Raw genomic sequence first — 16,880 nt, 5'->3', positions numbered from 1 at the left:
AGGAAGATCTAAGTAACCGAGACTTGATGTTCTGCTCTAATGTTTCTGCGGTAGTAGATATGCAAAATTTTGCACTGTAATGGCATGTTTATGCTGCTTAGAGTGGAAGACAAAAAGAATGTTATACAATATTTTTCAAGCTGCTCTAGGACAGAAGTAAGTGAATGAAAAAGTACTTTTTCACTAGTGAACAACCCATATTCTGTGCATTTGATGCAATTTCAGAGAGTAATTGTACTATACCTGTCATTTAATAATGGAGTTTAGAGCCTTGACATTATAGATATTATTTTAAGAGAATAAGAATCTGAGTAGAAGACAAATATCATAGATAGAAGCTGACCTTGTTTTTATTTTTCTGGGGAAGAGGCTCAGGTATGTGACCCATTTACTCCATCTTTCTTAACAGGCATCAAAGAGCTCTCAAAATATTAATGGGCACAGAACAATTTGCACACCTATGAAGCCTCTGAGATGAATCACTGAACTTTCAACACAGAATAAGTGCCTAAACCAGTTGCTGATTCTCACTAAATCTGGACCCTTAATAATCAGATGAATACATGAAACTAGAAAGGATGACAGTTTGTTAAATGCATGAGTCTACTCGATCTTGTTAAGACATAGGACAGCCTGTTCCACTAAGCTGACATGACAAATAAAAACATTCACAAAAAGGTGAAATTAGACCAGACATTCCTGAAATGTACTGTTTATCCATGCATCTGTACATGGTGGTAAAAGTGCATACTTCTGTCTCAGTATCCTTTTCAGTACATTTGAAATTAATCAATCTGTTGGAGTAAGGAAGAGTGGTCTCTAATTCTGTGATTACGGTACCTAAAGAGAGGGACGTTGTTTAGGTGCACATTCCCATATACTGTGAGGCAAGCATCACAACAAATGAAAGTCTACAGAAACATTTTCAATAAACAAATGGCCCCATTTTTCTACAGGGTCATATCACACTGGGAGTCAGCTGAATGTTGTGATTTAATTGTTAATTTGATTCACAGAAAGCTCTGCTACTCACTTAGAGCCAATTCACTGATTTGAAAGCTGAAAATACAATGTAGGTTCAAATCTGAGGTTTGTGGAAGGCACTTGGGAATTACAACATGCCAATCTGATAGTGGGAAATGTGTTTTATTCATTTAAATTATTTTATTATTTTTTTTTTATCCAAGGAAGTAAACTAGTCTGATGGTACTTTCTAGCGATTACCTCGCTAATTGAGCAATTACTGTGAATTAAACAGAAACCAGAATATAGTGATATAGTGTAAGGAATATAATTAAAACTACAATAATTCAACAAAAATTAATATACATATTTTATATATATATATATATATATATATATATATATATATATATATATATATATATATATATATATCTACATACAAACTATATGCATGGCTAAAAAAAAACAGAACCTCGACATTGATACAATTGTAAAGAAGACAACAAAAATGAGAATTCAATTATCGCTAATACACAGTAACCATGTAAAATACAGCACTTGTATATAGTACTCGTAAAATACAAAAAAATATATATATATATAGCATAAAGTAACATTTAGAAGTCATTACAACAGTGCTGGGAAGAAACAGAAAATGAGTTTTGCTGTCCCATGTTCTTTGTGTGCCTCAGGTATTAGCATTTTGTCACTTTGCTTTGTAGAAAAATTAACACATTTTTGTTAAGTTTTGTTGTCTCATGTTGATCTGTTTCTCAACTAATAAAATGTTGCCACTTTGCAGTGTAGAATAACACTACTGTAATTAGGACGACATTTCACAGTGCATGCTTAGATATGTTAAGGGAAGAACAGCTAAATATGTTTTATTACATTGCAGAGGTCCTGTTGTTTGGATTCATGGAGATGAGAAAGAGGGAGAGAAATTCACCCAACCATGAACAGTTTGGAGAATTAATCCTGATCTGATTGTTGCATACCTGGATGACAAGATTGGTACAGCATTCCTCTAGATTGTGACATTATTAACTATATAATGATTTAGAATGTATTAAGCCATATTAGGCATGTATTTCATTTTATTCCTTATAATAACTAAGGCACAAAACTGAATTCAGGAAAGAACCTGATAAAGGTATCTAAAACATCAATGAATAATCTGCAGTCAGAGAAATGGTCATGCAAAGTGTTGAGTTAATTTGTCTTGTGAGTCAGTAAGAACAGAATATAGGGCTTTATAGTGTAGACATATGGTGTTTTCCATATGTTAGCCTCAGTATGTTTAACATGGTCTTACATGCATGCATAATCTTTTATAATTACTGCCAGCAGCAGCTGAAAATCAGTCATGAGGTTCTACTTATTATTAATTTTCATTTTCTACTAACCTTGAATGCACTTATGGGAACAAATATTTTCATATGATTTTGTTGTCCCAGATAGCCACATTTTGCTCAAATTGCACTATAAAGGAAGAGCTGGTGAGATTAATGTGCCTTAGACTATCCTAGAATGAACGTAATGAAAAATACTGTTACATTTGTGAATCCTTTGTTAAGTGCCAATGATGCTTTTCAGTGAGTCAACAACCAGTCTCACATACACCAATCGCATCAGCAAACAAGACACATAAACTCACAAAAACATAGTCAGAGGCTCTAAATAAAAATCTGCCAAAGCAGCAGAGACCTCCAAAGCAGACATCCAAGCAACCACTACCCCAAAACAACTTTCACATATCACATACTTCACAAAGTCAGTGTGCCACACAGTCGCAGCCCTTAAGGCTAAATAATGCACCTAATACACTAGTAATAGGAGACTCTATTATCAGGCACAAGTTCATTGTTCCTTGTGGGGAGGTAACTGGAAAATGTTATTAGCTTTATGTGAAAGCAAATGGCAGATTTATACCGATGCCACTAGAACTCCTGGAATAAATGACCACATCAGTATAAAGCCTTTTTTAGTAATAAATTAATATTTTATGATTTCATTTCTAACTTATCAAGTTTTTAATGTACATGATTAATATCTATAGTATATTAATAATTTATATAAATGCATGTATATACATATTTTTAGGTATATTTACACTGTAGCTTTAAAGGTTTTGGCAGGGATTTTTAAATTCTGTGAAGTCATGAGAGTATATAATGTGATTTCATAACGTTATCAAGTGTTCTGAAGAAGACTGTGTTGGTACAGTTGAAAGCGCTAAACCATTTGGATTGTAATAAATTTGTTTTACGTTGGTCGAGTGGCTTGTGTTTTCTATTTTCCGCATCTCTGCTGGTTACATTGTCGTTGTTCCTTCCTGTGCGTGCATTCTGTCGTTTGTAAGATGTCGGAACCTGTGGAAAACCAGCCTACTTCATTGTCCAACGAAGGTGAGAATATATCTAACAACTCTAATAACTCAGAAGTTCTTAGTACTTTATGTGCCGATGTCACGGCTTTACAGAAAGAGGTTCATAAGTTGCTAGCATTGGTTACTAACTTAGTGACTGTTAGTAAAGAAAGATCGCTACATATTTTGGATTCGGAACCTGTTTCTGTGATACCAGAGGGAAGTAACACACCGGTTCCGGTTTTCGGAACCTCCAACGGAGATGGACTCACTACACCAGATAGGCAAATGCCAGCCTTATTTAAACACACAGAAGGGATCCAAACAAGCAGTTTGGATCTACATAATGAACCTTTTGGTGCTCAGCCCGAACGATTCTATTCACCACCAGTATTGGATATACAAACAAGGAACGACTATCATGTCAGTTCACCTTTGCAGGATTTAACTTTTGATTTTAGTTTTGGGAAATTACGTAAAGAAGCCGAAAGAACTGGAGCACGCCCCAAATCCAATACGGAGGTCAAGACTTATGTTAATAATAAATGTAAAGAGACACAAGGACACAGAGGTACTGTTTCTAAAGTTAATGTAGTTCATGATTTAGATGGTCCTAAAAAGGATAAAAAAGACAAAAAAGATAAATGTGTACAAGGTGAATGTATTGTACATGAACATTACAACTGCAATATACAGAATGGGCCTCACGAGGGTCTCATTCAACAATTTTTAGGTGATTGCTATGATTTTAATGATGTAGAAAGGGGACAATTTCATAATGCCAAGTCTTATGTACAGAAAAACAGTTCTTTGAAAGATATAATATACGATTTTGGCAAAAAATTGTTATCCTTTAAAAATACTAAAATTGACATAGCTTACTTATCTCAGTGTTTGCAGTCTAATGTTGTGCCTAAGGGAATTAGATTTTTCAAGTTACCCTTAGGAATTGTTTATAATTCTGTTTATAACTCTGACATTATTAATGAATTTAATGAATTATTTGATGGATTTGGTTTTTCTTATATATTAGACTACTGATTAAACACCATGATGAAAAACTTATTAGTTTAGCTAATGAAATAGAATGTATTAATCATAGTATAGTTAACCACAATGATTTTGAAATGTGGAAAGAGTTATATACTAAACAGTTTACAATAGCTGAGAACAATGCACATATTATTTATGAGAGGAAAAATAGAAAAATGAAGCGGGATTTGGAACTTTACAAATCCAACCGAGCGTACATTTGGCCATCAGACAGAACACATGAAACCGGACAACATGACAATGATTTTAGACACAAGCGTTACGGCTCATACAGAGAGGAAAATTTTCAAGGGGGATTTTTTTCCAGCCAGAAATGTACGTCCACAGTGGAACAAGCAAAGGAGATGAGTAGTTCCACATTTAATTATAATAGTGATAACAGATGCATTGAGAAATTTATAAGTCCACAGGGAGTGGAAGTTAAAGATACTCCCGACACAACCTATACTCACACTTTTCAGAACATGAATAAAAATATTTTAAACACATACAATGGGTTCAATGTTTACAACTATACTGATATGGAAATTGATGCAGCCTTTTTTAGCCTTATGAGTAAAGGGATGAAATTCATCCCCAGTACTCGCAATAATTTAGTGGACAACATAAAAGAAGTAAAATTATTTTGCAGAAGGTTGAATTTAGCGGCACAATTTGATAAAGTTAATAAAGATGATAGGGATGCCACTCACAACAATTTGATGGAAGCGACCGAATTTAAACTCAAACAAAAAAGCACATACATTCCTAATCCCCATCCACAAGTTAAGAACTATGAATATTTGGTATGTAAGGACATATATTGGTTACACCACCACAATAAGAAACATCATAGTGACACCTTAGATGATAATCTCACCGAAGATGAAAGAAGTTGTCTTGATAGGTGTATACACAACAAGGACATACGTATCATGAAGCCTGACAAGGGGAGTGGGGTAGTTGTATTTCACACAGATGAGTACAACACAAGTATACACAATATACTACATGGGTCTGGTAATTATGAAGGTATTTCTATAAATCAAATCAACATCGGATATAAAAGAACAGATCTTGCTTTAGAGGAATATCTTATTGATAGTAGGATCACCAATGAGATTTATACATTCTTAAAACAAGACTACCCTATTATGGCTAAAATGGTGGGGATACCTAAAATCCATAAATCTATTGAACAACCACCATTTAGACCCATTGTGTCAGGATCTCACTCAAAAACTTACAATATAGGTGTCCTTATTGACACATGGTTAAAACATATATATTTTGAGATCCCACATCTTGTCAAGGATTCATGGGATTTTTTAAGAAAACTCACTAGGGATAAGTGGAATGCCAATTTGACTTTTTTGACAATAGATGTCATTGATTTATTCTCATGTATCCCTAAAGAAATAGGTCTTGAATATTTTGCTAATAGTTTAGGACTTTATTCTGGATATAGTTGGGATAAAATTTGTTTAATCTGTGACATGATGTCACTGGTTTTAGACCATAACTATATCGCTTTTCAGGGTGAATTTTTCAGACAGACACAAGGTGTCGCTATGGGGGCATCTTGCGCTCCCATTTTTGCAAATCTTGTGATGTTATCATGGGAACTAGAACATCTATTCACTAGTAAATATTATGAGGACATAGAATTTTACGTGAGATATCTAGATGATCTCTTCATATTATGGAAGGCACCCACTGATAAGATTGATGAGTTCATGAATTTTTTGAATGAGTCCACAACATTTCTTAGGTTTACACATGATTTCAATGCACAACAGATTTCCTTCTTAGATGTGTTGTTTAGTCACCAGCAGGATGGATTTTCCACCAGTATCTATCGGAAACCAACATTTTCTAACGATTATATACATTATACCAGCAATCACCCACCATATATATTTCGTAATGTGGTTAAAGGGCAATGCATAAGAGCTGCTAGGATGACATCAACATTAGAAATGTTTGAGAAGGAAATACTGAATATTTACAATCTTTTCCAAAAGCGTGCATATCCTGAATACATGCTTAAGGGTATTACTGAATATGTAACTAAGGAATGGGGAAGTAAATATTGTCCATTATTAGGACAGTTGGACCTTATCAATCCAGTCAATAGGACGAGACAGGTTACCAACGGTCTCATACCAATAGGTAGAGTTTGTGTTTTAACATATACACCCTCTGTGCATACTATTAAAGAGATCCTACAGAGACATTGGGATGTATTTACTGAACATAATATGGGACAGGATTGGGATCCTTTTCCTAAATGTGTATACAAGATGGCCCCCAATCTGAAAAGATTATTAGAAAAAACTAATACTGGCTATGCAGATGCAAATATATACAGTGGTACCCGAAAATGCGGGTCTTGTAATCAGTGCAGATATATTAATGAAGATACCACTATTCAACTTAAAGACATCAATTGTACAACAATTAAGTGTAGGAAAGGTAATTGTAACACAAAGCAAGTGGTATATCTGGCTACATGTAAGTCCTGCTCTGCCTACTATATAGGAAAAACAGAGCGTACTCTTAAAAAACGTATATATGAACACTATTATAGAATTCAGAAGCAGGACAGTAACAATGCATTATCTAGACACATTCTTGAGAAAGGTAGTCACCATAAATTTTTATTTACCATTATTGATCAAGTTCATTATTCCTTGTGGGGAGGTAACTGGAAAATGTTATTAGCTTTATGTGAAAGCAAATGGCAGATTTATACCGATGCCACTAGAACTCCTGGAATAAATGACCACATCAGTATAAAGCCTTTTTTAGCAATAAATTAATATGTTATGATTTCATTTTTAACTTATCAAGTTTTTAATGTACATGATTAATATCTATAGTATATTAATAATTTATATAAATGCATGTATATAAATATTTTTAGGTATATTTACACTGTAGCTTTAAGGGTTTTGGCAGGGATTTTTAAATTCTGTGAAGTCATGAGAGTATATAATGTGATTTCATAACGTTATCAAGTGTTCTGAAGAAGACTGTGTTGGTACAGTTGAAAGCACTAAACCATTTGGATTGTAATAAATTTGTTTTATGTTGGTCGAGTGGCTTGTGTTTTCTATTTTCCACATCTCTGCTGGTTACACTGATGTCCTGCTCACCAGACTGAACAAGGAGAAGGTCACTGTAAGCTGCCAGGTGCCAGGATCCACCACATAACACAAGCACTCAGGTCACTCCACAGCAGATACAAATATGACTCTGCCATTGTCCATGTTGGTGAGAATGACCTGAGACATACCTCCCTGGACTACATGAAAAGAGACATAGAGGAGCTCTCTGATCATGTAGCCCAGGCCGGTATGACCCTGACTCTGAGTAGCATCTTGCCCTCACCAAGAATGATACCACAGTATAAAGACAAAATGATCAATTTTAACAATTGGCTAAGCTATTGGTGTCATTCAAAGAGGATCCAGTGTCTGTCAGCCTGGGATGACATGCTCCACAAGCCACGTTGCTTCACCAGGGACGGCTTGCACCTGTCACCCTTAGGCTTTCGAATACTGGCTAAGGCTCTTGCCACTCCATAGTGCCTTTTTTAGGCAAGGCTCAAAAGACAAACCCACCTCCATAGACAATACCAGAAAAAAAAAAACTAAGGGTAATGCTACTCAATGCCAGGAGTCTAAACCTCAAGATGCACACACTCGAGGCACTCTTCAGTATGGAGAAAATCGATATCTGAGCAGTAATAGAAACCTGGTTCAAGGCTCCAGAGAGCACCCCAGCACTACCAGAATTGAACTCATACCATACTTTTTGGCCCCAGAACTCGGACCGAAATACTAAAGGTGGGGGAGTATCCATCTTCATCAAGGATACCCACATCTCCAGATTAGTGGCACTGCATGAAGCATCAGAGACCATCCATGTGCAACTAACAGTGGGCAAAACTGTTTTTCAGTTTGTAGTCTGCTACAGATCACCCACCTTGTCTCAGGGCCCCCACTCAACATTCCTGAGAACATTGGAGAATATGAAGGTCTCACCAAACACCATGATATTGAGGGATTTTAACTACCCAAACATTGAATGGGAAAACTACTCAAGTCCCAACTTTTTTGCCCAATGGTTCCTGGAGTTTATAAACTCAGACCCCATGGAACAACTGGTCACCACTCCCACAAGAGGGGACAACATATTGAACCTGGTCATCACCAACATGGGAGATCAATGTTCCACACCAGAGGTAAACCCTCGTTGGTAAGATCAGACCACAAAATAATCACAATGGACATCCACATCCCGATCCCACCCCCAGCCAAGGAAACCACTGTGAAAAATCTCTCAAAAGCAAACTTCACACTTCTCAAGACTGAGGTGGAAAGTTTCAAAGCCCCCGGGCTAATGGAAAATGCTACCCAAACCGCAGAATCCTTGACAAATGCACTCTATGAGCACCTACAGGTATGCATGGATCGTGCCATCCCAAGTAAAACCAAGACTCACTCCTCTGGTGGACCCTGGCCATAAATAAGCGATACAACAGAAGGAGGAAACTATTACATGATAGGGCAAAATCCCAAAAAGGGAAGGCATCCCTGATCAGTATTAGCAAGAAACTTCACTCCATCATAAAATCATCAAAGGCTAGCTTCGAAAGAAAAATCGCCAAATACTCGAAAGATAATCACAAGGCGTTCTTTAGCTACATCAAGAATCTGGGTGGCAACTCTCAGATCTGCTCTGAGCTGGTGCAAAATGACACAAAATACACTGAACCCACTGACATTGCCAACATCCTGGTGGACAGGTTCAGTGCAAACTTTACCCCCCCTTCCCCCTAAAAGGGCCAGTATCTATCCCAGAAGAAAGCAGTCCCCCAGACATCACATACACACAGGTGAATGCAGCCCTTTCCAAAGTAAAAAACACAGCATCAGTGGGACTGGATGGTATCCTGGGATGCTTCTTACACGAGCTCCAAAAAGAACTAAACCCTCACATAAACTCACTGTTCCAACTCAGCCTTACCACAGGTTATGTACCCAAAGAATGGCATACAGCAACAGTAATCCTGCTCCACAAAGGTGGCGCCACAATGGATCCCAGGAACTATCACCCTATAAGCCTGACTAGCCTGGTCTGCAAGGCTATGGAGCGCATTATCACAAATCTCATAAACAAAGACATTGGGAACCTCCAGACACTGGACCCTACCCAATTCGGCTTTATTAAAGGCAGATCTTGCCTCTTAAACCTAGTTTACTTTTTTGAAACAGCTACCAAAGCCATAGATGAGGGAAAGGTAGTCCACACAGCCTACCTGGACCTCGCAAAGGCCTTCGACACAATACCCCACTCTGGCATCATAAATAAGCTTGCCAGCTTAAATATCAACCCATATGTCACAAGATGATTTGCAAACTGGCTCAGGGATAGAATTCACATGGTCAGAGTTGTGGGTGCCATGCCCGACTCTAAACTGGTTACAAGTGGCATTCCATAGAGCTCAGTTCTGGGACCCCTCTTGTTCGGTATATACTTCTCTGAGGTACAGGCAAGCACAGAAGTACTGTGGCTGACCAAGTTTGCAGATGATTGCAAGCTGGGAGCCATAATCATCTCTCTGCTGACACAAGCATCCTCCAGAAGGGTCTTATGGAGATGGATACCTGGTGTCAGAACCATGGCCTCAAGCTAAATGCCAAAAAGTGCATAGACATCCCCTCTGGGAAAAACAAAGTGCCCACAAACTACCACATAGGAGGTAATCCACTAAGTACGGAAGAAATAATTAGGGATCTGGGGACCCACATAGATAGTAAACCCTCCTTTGACAATCACATTGCCAAAGTGGTTAGAAAAACCTTCTATATAGTTCACCTAATCACAAAAGGGTTCACATCTAGATCAAGAGAGGTCATTGTGCCCCTCTACTCATCGAACATCAGGTCCTTAATTGAGTACAATGCCCCATTTGGGATGTAGCTTACCCAACACCTGCAACAGCTAGAGAGACCTCAAAAGTACCTCACCAAGAGGATCGTGGGCCGCAAACAGACAGCTCGACTAAAGAAACTCCAGCTCTACTCAGTTGCTTACCGCCTACTCAGAGGCGATCTCTGCCTGACATACAAGGCCATGACTAACCCGGAATTGATGGACATGCTCCACCTCAAGAAAGCCAAATCCATTAGAGCTACATGCTCCATGGATTTAAACCTCAGCACAACAATAAATAGGACATGCTGGAGGGACAGATTCATATCCCAGAATCTTCCCTTTCTCTGGAATAGAATCCCGGTTCATGTTAGGCAGAGCCCCTGGTTGACCCTCTTCAAGAGAAATCTTGATGAGTGGATGGGAAATCATAAATTTACTCCTGGGATCACTTCTATGGCCCTGCTGGACAGAGGCTCAGGAATCTAGTCTAAAAGGGTGGCAAAAGCCAACACATTCTGGCTAGGCTTATAAGTGCCCTAGGGCAGATAGCCTAGTACCTACCTATGAACCTATGAAGTTTTTCATGGTGGTTACCTTTGCAGGGGGGGTGCTGGATGTGGATTTCTAAGGTGATTAGTTTGTGGTTGGATCTAACCAGAGAGGAGTTGACTATTGCTGTAGAGCAATGGTCACCCATGTTAGTAATGACCAGGTCAAGGATGTTGCTACCTCCAGGAGTGCCCCATGCTATTGAACTGCCAGACTGCAGCCTCCCCCAGCTGTAAAAAAAGAAAGAAAAGAAAAGAAAATACAAAAAAATAAAAAAAACGATTGCAAGTAGCAGACCTTCGCACATGCGAACTAGCAGCATTTCTGATATCCAGACTGCTGCTGAGACAGTCTGGAGCATGTGCAGACTGTCTCAGCAGCAGTCTGGATTAAGAAGCATTCAAGTGCAGAGATCCCAGAAGTCTATGCAGTTGTAACTGCATAGACTGTCACTGGAAAGGGATTGGACTGCAACATCGGCAGGCTGGGAGTCTCATCGGGGAAGGACATCTCGTGGGCTTGTAGTGCTCCAACGAATTAAGCTGGATTTAATGCTCTAACGAACAAAGCTGTGGAAGGATTTAGTGCTGCAACGAACGGACTTGTCCCAGGTAAGATGTGTGTGTGTGTGTGTGTGTGTGTGTGTGTGTGTGTGTGTGTGTGTGTGTGTGTGTGTGTGTAATGCCCCATGTACTACATGGTGGTGGGTAGAGAATAAGGCTTAAACCCTGTATCTTGGGTCCAGGTGGCAAGAGCCTGAATTCCCTACCCATCACCATTTCTAAAAATGTTGCAGATTTTTCCCTCATACTTGTTCTTTCCTCATAAAAATCTGTGTTTTTTTGTATTTTTGTGTCCTTGCAAAACCAGCAGTGCATTGGTGCAGTGGTAGCATTGTTGCCTGACAGCTACATGTTCTCTGGTTTGATTCTTGGCTGGGTCACTTACCTTCCGTGTGGAGTCTGTATGCTCTCCCTGTTTTTGTTTCCTCTAGTGTCCTCCCATCTTACAAAGATATGTGTCTGTCTGGAGTGTTTCTCCCTGGACCTCTGCTAAAAATTAGCTTTTGTTCCAAGTCAGACTTTCCTGGTTAACAAATGTTAAAAATGACACACATTTGAATATCAGACTTCATATTCTTCAGAAAGTGCATGGTAACACAAAAGCTTTTATTCTAGCAATTTTCTACGTGTATAAGATGAATATTTGAAATTTGTCCCTATTTTTGGGACTGTATTCCCCCATTTTTGGCTTCATCCAGGTTTTGTGCTAAGGTTGAGAGCTATGGTAAGAATTGACTTCACTGAATATGTATGGGGGCTATATTCCCCCATTACTGGCTTTGTCTGGGTGTTTTTTGCTAAGAGGTTGAGAGCTATGGTGAGAACTGAATTCACTAAATGGTAGCCATTTAAGTTTCCGTCTTCCACTTTCACAAAACAGCTGATTTGGCATAGTGGTATGTTGCTCTGACTGTTTTGCACAGGGTCCTGGGTTTAAGGCTTGGCAGTGAAATGTATGGTGGTAACACAGCATTTTATTCTAGCAACTGTCCAACATTATACAAGCAATGTTTAAAATGTGTCCCTGGTTTTTGGGCTTTTGTCCCCCCCCACAATATACTTTGGCTTTTTCCAGATTTCTTTTTGCTGCAAAGTTCAGAAATACAACTGAGTGAGTAGATTTTACAAGGAGCTGAGAACTGCAGGGGAGCAAAAGTTTAGTGCTGCTTATGCTGAGTCTGCTTGCATTGTTAATAGCACAGGAAGTAGTATACTTGCATTTGATGCAGAAGGCTGTATGTTCTACTCCCACAGTAGATAGATGCATTGCTGATACTGTACTGTGTTGCAAAAGGGATGGATGCTGTACTCCTTTTTGTCGAAGATACCTAGTAACTATGAACCTGTTATCAGTTTGCCATCCATTCCCTATTGCAATATTGCTAGCTTATCATTTTTTTAGTGTAAGATAGGCAATGTATTCCTCAAGGGTAACAGGCACTTTATTTTTAGATGAAACAATGAAATACAAAGTTGTTTGCTAGCAGCAACCTCTTTATTAGTTACAGATCTCTTTAATGTGGAATTATTTAGATGACTTTTACTTCTTCAGAGATTGTGCATATGTGCTGATACTGGTGGAATGTTGAGTAGACTTTTATGATAGAAATGTTCTGAATTGGGCAGTTTTGTCATTACTGGTGCATGCATTTTGTTTCATTGTTTACTGGAAATTTTTCAAAACAATAAATTTAAAACACCCTCTAAAACTGTACTGTATTGTTCAAGGAATATAATTTAATACAATCAGGAAGGTTTATGAAATAGCATGTGTATGTTTTGTGTGCAAGGGGCCTGTGATTTGAAAACAGCCCAAACCTAAAGTTAATTTGCCACTGGCAAAATGTATTTTCTTTGAATGTGGGTTTCAATGCTGTTTCAGTGATTGTGAGTTTTCAAGGGCAGAGAAGTTTTAATGCTAAGTCTGTTCTCATTGTAAGACTGAATTGCTTTGTTTAGCAGATATGATATCTATTAGTGTTTACACTGTAAAATGCAAAATAAAATTTTTAAATGAAGCCAAATTGTCGCAGAAGTAAAGCAGTATGCACATTAGTGTTTATGGTAAATAGGGTGAAAAAGCCAAGTAATGGTTCATTGGAATGTCTGTGGGAGGGGGGGAGCTCCATTCGACCATGATTTTGTGAGGGGGGAAGGGCAGCAAACTCAAAGGCAGCCCCGGCTGAACTATACCTCTCAACTGTCCAGATTTTTGCATAATTAATAGATTTTTGCTTCTTATTTTTCGTTTGTTCTTCATACAGTTTGTGGTTTTCTGTCAAATCATTTAGGAATGAAGTCACTAAATAATGACAGACACTGAGTTTCAGATTTCATAACCTTCAGAAAAATGCATGCTAAAGCAAGAACTGTTATTCGATCAACTGTCTCAGTTTATACAAGAGCAATTTTTAGTACTGTTTATATGTTCCCCCCATATATTTGGCCTTGTCCAGATTTCCTGCATTAACAGGTTGAGAGGTACATGCAAATAAATTGCTTTATAGAATTAGGCATATCCAAACCTCTCAACTGTCCCCAATTTTGGCTCAAAATGTTGTTCTTCCCCTAATAATCCCTCCGTAAAATGGCAATTTTGGAAGAAAATATATAGGGTTTACAATTAATAAATAACTGTAATAATCAGTTATAGATTACTTTTGTTTCAGAAATGCATGTAGATTATTTTATTTTGCCAGTTGCTCAAGTTAGCAGTACTAATATTAAAAAGTGTCCCTTCTTTGACAGGTTCCCAGCTGTATTGTGTGGCTATTTTATATTTTTGAATCACATTTTTGGTCCATTTTTAATAAAATTGTGTTTTTTTTTGGCAAATTAGTGGCAAATCATTAAAGACTGAAGTTAGAAAATAATGACAGACATTTCAGTTTCAGATTTCATACCCTTCAGAAAATTCATACTAATGCAAGACCTACTATTCTATTATCTTTCTAAGTTTATAAGAGCAATATTTAAAAATTGTCCTTATTTTTGGGCCTTTGTCCCACTTCTATGTATGGCTTTGTCCAGATTTCTTGCTCTGAGGTTGAGAGGTATGACAAATGTGTCAGGGCCATTGCAGTCAGCCAGAGACATTTCAAATTGTGACATACTTGTTGCACCCCACTCCCCCATGTAGTGACTCTGGATGCATCCAAGCAAGGCAAGGAGCAGTTATGCAGTGTAAATGTGCAGAATATCCCCCCATCCAAGGTAGACACAAGTACTACAATGGCTTTTCATCTGTCCTTGATTTTGCAGAATGTTCTGGTTTCTGTCAAATTTTTATACTGTTGATTTATGCTTATTATTATTCAGAAAGTGTCTGTTGCTCTGTGTTTAAGTAGCAGTGCTTTAATGACCATCTGGTAAGCTTGTCTGAGATTGTAAGATGCAAGTAAGTTTTAATAAGCATACTGTTAAAGAATTGCCATCATTGAAAGCCTTTCTGTTGTTGCCATGCAGAGAATACTTACATAACTAGATAACATATAAGCCTTGGGTATTGAAATGCATATGACAGTATTTGTAATAAAGGACAGGATTACATTATTTTAAGAGCTCATTACAGGCTTTACCTGCAAACTAAATAGAATGCCAATCTATCACGTATGGTCCATCTCCTATGCAGTAATTCTTTAAGCAATGTATGTTGAGCTTGTTTCCTGTTTGCTTTTCATTTTTTACTTTGATAATGTTTTCCCCATTAAACAAGTATATAGTTGTTGTCAGGCAGCAGGTCTTTTTTGGATAAGAAACATTTTTACAAGTGGAGGCATCACAGAGATTGCTAATTTCAGCATGTTACTTGGTACTTTAATAAAGCTGAATATAAATTATAATTAGAACTGGAGTACAAGGAGAAATGGTTTGAGTTGAGTGCTGCTTGTTTTTCTTATACTTGATTTTGACTGGCATTCCAGTAACGTATTTAAAAAGTAATTTATTTTTTCATGCCTCACAACCTTTTTGTTTCCATCTAGATATTAAGTAAGGTGTCATGCAGCCAATGGATTGAAATATGTTTTTTCTTCTACACTTCATTTTGTCTTGATTGGACCCTCATAATGATGGCTTGGCACCCAGGGCAGAGTATTTAATTAAAGTTACAGTTTTTGTGGTTTTGAGCATAGCTCCTCTCCTTTCTAATTGGACACACCCATTCCCATTGACCCCACCCATTCAGCTGTCTCCTGCAGCCCCCCTTTGATTTGAAGTCACCAGCCGCCACTGGCTACTTCTAGTGGGGGTAAGAATGAGCTGGTCTAGGGTATTGGAATTAATAAATTCTGGGAAACGTTGGACATGTGTATTGGTACATGAGTAGTTTTCCCAGTTAATGGAGGGGTAGTTGAAGTTGCCCAGTATGAGAGTGTTAGGTCAGATCCTGATATTCTCCAGGGTGCTTAGGAACATGGAGTGTGAGTGTTGGAACATAGTTGGGGACCTATAGCAAGTATGACCTGAATCACTGTCTTATCCAATGTTAGATGCACCTGAAGTATCTCAGATGTGTTATGTTGGGCTACTAGTCTGGAGGTGTGCGCATCCTTTATGAATATGGAAACACCACCGCCTTTGGAGCTCTGGTCCAAGTTCTGAGGCCAAAAGGTGTAGAATGAGTTATAGCCTGGTAGTGCAGGGGTGCTTTCTGCTGCCTTGAACCAGGTCACTGTTACAGCACAAATGTCGATGTTCTCCATTTTAAGGAGTGCTTTGAGCGAGTGCATTTTGAGATTTAGACTTCTAGCATTGAGCAGTATGACCCTCAGATTGCAGGGTCTCAGTAGTTCTCTTTTTTTCACTTTTAGACTTCAAAACTGATGGGTTCAATTGAGAGAAGGAATGCAGTTATTAATGATAACATTCAATAAAAAAAATATGAATCTTATTAACCCGGCTAATGCAAAATAAGAAACCTTTGTATTTGTCTTTCATGTGGCAAGAAATGCTCAAATGTGACAGCAGAAATTATATAACAGCAACTTCATAGGTAGTTATTAGGCTCACAGTCCAGTGGACAGTTGAGGACCCTTGCCCAAATTCCCAGGTGCTCACAATGTATGGTTAAGTGACTTTCTCAGTGTCACACAGTAAGCAAAGCAGGACTGAGAGAACAAAACCCTGTATCAGAAGAACAAGAGCTCAGAGCCATAACCCTTTGCACCAACTGCCAGACTTTGACTTGTATGAGAGGCAAATTCCTAAAGAAAATATAACAAGATTTCATTCAAAATATCCAACACATATGCACGGAGAAAGTTGACCAGGACAGAAATGTCAGAAAGGCAGAAAAACTGCTAACCCATGCACATTGAATGTGTAGAGATATGGAGACCATTCTGTCGGAAGGAAAATATAGTCTTTGGAAATAGCTTTTAATGTGATACGTTGCTTGATTCTTCACACTGTCCATAGAGTCCCAGTTTTTGGTAACTATATTCTGATCCATTTGT

The sequence above is a fragment of the Protopterus annectens genome, chromosome 3.part0 (genome assembly GCF_019279795.1).
Source record: "Protopterus annectens isolate FY-2018-M chromosome 3.part0, PAN1.0, whole genome shotgun sequence".
Taxonomy (NCBI): domain Eukaryota; kingdom Metazoa; phylum Chordata; order Ceratodontiformes; family Protopteridae; genus Protopterus; species Protopterus annectens.
Note: the sequence above shows the minus strand (reverse complement) of the source record.